The following is a 6,823-nucleotide window of genomic DNA, read 5'->3' as shown; positions in this document are numbered from 1 at the left end:
CTAGAAATTCCAACAATACCTGAACATTCTCCCAATACCTAAGTATTAGCTTTTATCTTTAGCACCCTTGGTAACTGGCTAGTTAATATTTCAATCAAATGTGATTCATCAGTTGTTTCATCTAGATATTTAACTCAAATAATATGGCATTCTACAAAGTTTATTATAAACCCAAGCTCTTAATACCTGAAGCCTTAAGTGTTTCTGGGTCTCTGATGACCAAAATTTGCTTTTAACTCCCACTCAAATTGTTCACATGGTTGACATTTCTCTGCATTTAATAATGCCAACTGCAACAAACTATCTTCTAAATGGTACATTACAAATCATATTTATGCTCATAACCTCAACATTGAACATCCATAAACCACAAGAAATCCCATGCAGATTCACACTTCATGAATGAGGGCTACTAACACACCTCTGTTTTCTCACATCAAGGCATAATTCACCAATTATGATGCTGATATTGTTCACAGAAAATTACATTCTCTGATTTTTTTAATTACCAAATTGCATTTCAGCAATATCTTTATCTACCTTCTGATCAAAGGACTCTTAATCTCCTTTTGGCACTTTGACTTTCCTTTTTAAATACTTGTGGTTCCTATTGTAAATTTTTAATCTCATCCGATTCCTTCTGTTCCTTGAAAATAAGGTCTGTCACTGAAGCAGTTGATGTTACCAGTTTATTATTTGTTGTCATTCTTGATGAAACCATCATTCATCTCTTTTCTAAAAATTATCAAATGTTTTTTGAAAATGTTTGAAAAAGACTTACCTCATTTTCTTGCCTGTACTTTTCGCTCTCTTGCCTCTCCTTGACTTTCTTTTTGCCTCTTCTGCAATGGTTCTTACAATGTGCAAATTACAATAATTACAGAGGAACTACCACTTGTAATAGAAAGATATTAACAACTTTGGTGGCTGTCACAGGGGAAACCTCTAATCTGCTTCTACAGTCACTGCCTCCTTGACACTGTTTTTTTTTTTCAGTTAAATTTGCACCACCATGCACCCCCCCCCCCCCTCTCCCCACTCTCTCTCTCTCTGTCTCTCTCTCTCTCTCTCTGTCTCTCTGAGACTTTGCAGCACGATTGCTCGCGTACTAGCAATACAAAGATGTATCTCATAAAATTTTGGCCTGCACATACTTCCTGCATAAATGAATGTTAAAAGATTGGCAGTCTAGCAACACTGTAATCACATGTACAGCAACTATCTCTGACAGCATGTAGAAATAGTGCTGTGCAGTTGGTGTAGTAGATAGCATTTTGGGTTAGCATGCAGGAGGTTGAAGGTTTAGTTCTGGGTTGAGGCGTATTTGTTTTTATTTGCCAATTTCATTATGCCATATAATACTGTAGTATACACTGTTTCTTAAGTTGCACATACCTGACATTTATATAGTACAGGGTTTTGTCGTGGTGGACATAAGAAAAACATGGTCAGACAAGTCAGAAACAGACAGTTGAAACAAATGATTGTTATAGGACAGAATAACTAAAAAACAATATCAATTTTGAGATGCTAAAGATGATTGAACAGTTAAATAAATCAACATCTACTAGCCATTTACATTACATGCAGTACATCCACTCAGATGTAACAGGTTAGCAACCAGTGACAATAATAATTTCCATATTAATGACTACATGCCATTTACAAAAGAATACATTGTCATCAGAGCAGATGCTAAAAGTTACCCCACTGCACATCAAAACATTGCATGTCCCACTGGATCATACAGCTCTGGACTCTTTGTTACATGGCTGCATCCACAGACACAAGAGCAGCACAAACACACACTGTCAGTTCTTCTACATGTGTCAATGGAGCAGAAGACACATGCTCCTTCAAACGTCCCAACAGGAAGAAATCCAGGGAATTTAGGTGAGGTGAATCTGGAGGCCATACAACTGGCCCTCTCCGTCCAAGCCATTTCCCTGGAAATATTCTATCATTCTTCCTCCGATGGTTCTTTAGGGCATTCAGTGTACCGGAAACTCACTCATACTGATTTGTACCTGCAAGCATCGAGTTGCCATCACCCATCGCAAACCATGAGTTTGCTTAAAACACTTGTTCATAGAGCTCATACTGTCTCAGATCTAGCTTACCTCAAGAACTCACCCATGTAAAGACAGTATTCAGTGAAAATGGGTATTCCACCTGGCAGATTAACAGGGCACTAACAGTTAAAACTAAGAAGCAGGAAGTGAATAAAGAGGAGAACATGCCGGAACAATCTTTAGCTTTTCTTCCTTTCGTTGGCAACACTTCATTTAAAATAGCAAGAATCCTCTGAAAATTTCAGGTAAAAGTGGTTTTCCACCCACCATCGAAGATTGCGGACCTTGTGGGATCAGTTAAGGACAATCTGTTACTACAAAAGGCCAGAGTTTACAAGATACCGTGCCAATGTGGTATGGCTTACATAGGTCAAACCACACGCACCGTGAAAGAACGCTGCATTGAACATCAACGTTACACCCGCCTTTTGCAACCAAGCAAGTCCGCTATTGCTGAACATTGTATTTCTACTGGACATTAAATGGAGAATGAAAAAAACAATGATTTTGTCCACAGCAATGTCTTTCTGGGACTCCATTATTAAAGAATCCATAGAAATATGACTGGTGGAAAATCTGTTAAACAGTGACAGCGGCTACCAGCTGGACAGTGCATGGAATCCCATCATCTCCACGATTTGCTCAAATCAAAGACGACAGAGCGCGTCGATGGCCGTGGCAAACAGCAACGCAGAGGGTGACTGAGTTCCGCTATTCCGCCAGCGAGGGCGCTGCAGGCGGGCTATGTGGTTCAAGGATCAAGTTTTCGACGCATGCACAGAATAGTTACAGTACACTATATGTTGCAGTACAGAGGACATTTTCGCCAGTCTGTGATGGCTCACCTGAAGATAACTGGCAGGTGCCCAGTTGAAATATCGTGCGAAGTATTGAATGACGACCGGCTGCAAACCCGAAATTTGTTTGAACAGATGTGGTAGGGCCAGTAAGTCAATATGGAATTATTGTCTCTTAATCAAGCAAATCATGCAGAATTCTGCGAGAGGCAAGAAACAGTACGTAGTCTAGTCTGGGCCTATTGTTGAATGGCTAGTGAGCGAGAAAACTGTAAGTTTAAAAGCTGGCACAGGTTATGATTTATGTCTGACAGACAAAACTTGGTGGAATGGAGTGAAAGAGAGGAGGGAGATGATATCCTGGTCAGTGAAAGGAATATATTTACAAGAAATAGTGGAAAATTGAACCAAAAAAGTGGAGGAAATGGCCAGAGCGATATTTCGCATAGATGGTATGGACTTCTTGCAGCCTATGTATGTGGTGTAAAGATTTAGTTGAGAGTAGACTTGTTGAAAAACCAAATTATTATTTAGCAATCTGGAGACTTGTAATGTACATCAGAAAACATGAGAAAGTTAAAGTGAACCAGTACTGGGATAAAATATGGGTGTACATAGTACCCGTATTAGGAAGTGCGTAGAATGGCAGGATAAGATGATGAGTGAGGTTCAACGAGTAAATGTATGAGATGAGGTACAACAGATTAATGAACCTAATATGACTGTAATGAGAGCACAAAGGATAATGGTAGTATTAGCTGAAAAAAAGTTGGTGGATGAAAGGTGTAAATATGTAAGTGATGAAATCTTAGAAGAGCTAAGATAATGCAAATAGAAGAACAACATTTTAGTTGAAAATCCCTATAATCTAGGAAATGGTGAATAATATGGAAGTTAGGATAATATTGGACTCAAGTACTACTTTTAGCCTAATACAAGCAGAATTTTGGAACAGCATTGGAGGACCATATGGGCTGTGTTGTCCAGTAACTAGATTACATATATAAGAAATGAATGAAAAAACAATAGTAAAGTTACCAAAGAACCAGTCATTAATTTCAACATTAATGATATGCATTTAAGTCAAGTTGATATGTATGCTGACTGCAGCACAAAGAATATCCACAAAAAGATTATTTATCAAAGATTAAATGCACATCTACTCCAACATGAACTGCAAAAAATTAATAAATAAATAAAAGAAAAAAAATATACCACTTCTTGGAATAGAACAATAATACATCTGGTAGTCAAAGGTTGGATAGATTGTCACTGAGTCTTTAAGTTCTTTAAACAAATACTTCATAAAAGTATAGTCTCACAGAAAGCAAAATTTTCTAAGTCCCATATATAGCCAGCCATTTGTAGGTTAAACAGGAATAAATTTACAAGCCCGCAAGTCTTCTATGATGACAGAGTACCCGTCATCTTCAGCGAGGAGGCCATGAACACTCTAAGCCACAGCTGGCAGCTCCTGGGGCTGCAAAGTCAAATGTGAATGACAGCGAATTCATGGAGACAACTCCTGAATGAGAATCCTGATTGATGGAATCCTTGTGGAATTGGTGCCTAGCCCAGGAAACTCACTCAGAACAAGCTGGTGTGGTCTGCCCCGAAGGCTGTCCTAAATACCATTTAGTGCTAGGATACAGCAGGCCCCATTTTTGATCATGTGTCTTGGGGAAGTGAATAGGTTCATGTGGCCCACTTGGGTCCCCTCCTGGTGTATGGTTGGAACATGGCCATCTGTCCTCCATAAAACTGTCCCCTGTTTGTTAGGCATCTTTGATGTCTGATGTGATGTTGGTTGGTGACACTGAAGGTGTTAAGCGTCAGTACAGCATCTCTCCCGCCCCATGGAGGGGAGGAGATGGTGAATCTAGTCATCCCTGGGTGAGCTAGGTTACACTAGCACCCAGAGGAGCTGGGAGTGGAGGGGGGGTGGGGCGGAGAGGGTTGGTGGGATGATGTCCACATCCATTGGTGTTGATCCTGATGTAGTATGTGGAGCTGTTGAAGGCCTCTCCAGTGAGCTGGTCACCAGCAGAAATTGAGATGGCCCAGTGCTGTCTGGGGTGGAGATGGTGGGTGGCTCCATCTCTGAAAGAGAAAAAAGCGGTTGGTCCTTGGTGTCAGGAGAACGACTGCGGTGAGGTCACACTTGGTTGACATGGCACAGTGTGTGCTATTCTGAAGTGTCACTTTGGCTATGCCCCAGCCTAGATTTGGAAATTACTGCTGGAAACCAGTGTTAGCACCACTTAGTAAATGGAAGGGTCTGCACTGGGTCTTTAAATGAAAAATGGTGGTGACTAGACCACTGAACAGGGGACTGTGAACTGTGGGGTGAAGGACAGAAAGGAGGGACTGATGGGCTCAGCCTTGATGTTTCTTGGCAGCAGACAAGCTGTCCTGTGGCCTTTTGCAAAATCCGAATGAAGCCTGGACCAAGAACTGGAAGCGTCTGGCCATGGAGAGAAATGGTGTGGAGGGGTGGCTTGCTTGCTGTGGCAGGTAGTACAAGAGCATACCAATTGCGTAATAGCACTGCCCATGTCAGATGTTTAGTGAGCACCACGTCCCAGTGCCCAGTGTGGAGAATCGTCAAAATCACACTGATGAAGGGATGCAGGGATGACCATCCAAGTGCGGCCTCTTTCTCCATGGTGCAGCAGCACATCATTCAGTGTTGAGTGCCAGTAGCCTGTTCCTCCCACTACCAGGACTGTTTGTGGTCTGGCAGCCAACCACTGTATACCAGGTGGAGGATCTCACAGGGCAATGATAACTCTGTGGCTTGGTGTGTGATGAGCTTGGTGTCAAAAGGGAGGTTGGTGATGTCTTCTTTTACAGTGATATCAAAGTGGAAACACACTTCAAGATCCTTGTCATATACTGGATTGTGACCAAAGGGTAGCTGGGAAAGGAGATCAGCATTTGCATGTTGTGTGGTTGTGTCATAGATCAATACTGAATATCATAATTATAACTTGACAGGAAAAGGGCCCACCACTGAAAGTGGCATGTGGTTTTGGAGGGAATGTTGGCTGAAGTTGGTTTATGGTTGTCAAATAATGTGAAGTGCCTGCCATACACTTAATAATGGAATTTTTTAATGCCAAAACTGATGGCTAATGCTTCTTTCTTAACCTGCCCATAATATTGATGAGCAGTAGTGACAGTTTTGGGGACAAAAGTGATTGAGCATTACACACCTTCAATCAAATGGGACAAGACTGCCCCCAGCCCATAATGTGATGCATATGCTGCCAGTATAAGAGTGCTGGCATGTTCGTATGCTGTCAGGTATGAGGAGCAGAGGAGGGTATGTTTTAAGTCTCAGCCGGTCGCGGTGGCCGTGCGGTTCTGGCGCTGCAGTCCAGAACCACGGGACTGCTACAGTCGCAGGTTCGAATCCTGCTTCGGGCATGGGTGTGTGTGATGTCCTTAGGTTAGTTAGGTTTAAGTAGTTCTAAGTTCTAGAGGACTTATGACCTAAGATGTTGAGTCCCATCGTGCTCAGAGCCATTTGAACCATTTTTTAAGTCTCTGAAAGTTTTTTCACCTGCCAACAGATGTTTTGGCGCAGTATTGGTTTAGCAATGCTGGTCGCATGGGGAATAAATGTTTGTTAGGAATTCAGTTGTCCCAACACTGATTTCTACTGGCTGGTATTGGCAGGAATCAAAAGCTTTTTACTGCCTCAGTGTACTGAGGCATGTGGCAGATTCTGGAAGCACTGAAAATTTGTCCAAGGTATTCGTCTTCACAAATATTTGTCCTTGTTGCATTTTGGATTTGCTATTGGAGGACCATTAACAGAGCATCCAAGTTGCTGACCAGGTCATGGACATTTTTGCCAATGGTCAGAATATCATATAAGTAATTCTGTGTCCCTGGTACATTCTGAGTGAGATCCTCCAGATGTTGTTGAAATATTTCAGGGTGCTGGCT

Source organism: Schistocerca americana, chromosome 5 (genome assembly GCF_021461395.2).
Source record: "Schistocerca americana isolate TAMUIC-IGC-003095 chromosome 5, iqSchAmer2.1, whole genome shotgun sequence".
Classification (NCBI taxonomy): domain Eukaryota; kingdom Metazoa; phylum Arthropoda; class Insecta; order Orthoptera; family Acrididae; genus Schistocerca; species Schistocerca americana.
The sequence above is the reverse complement of the archived record's forward strand: the minus strand, read 5'-3'. Positions refer to the sequence as shown.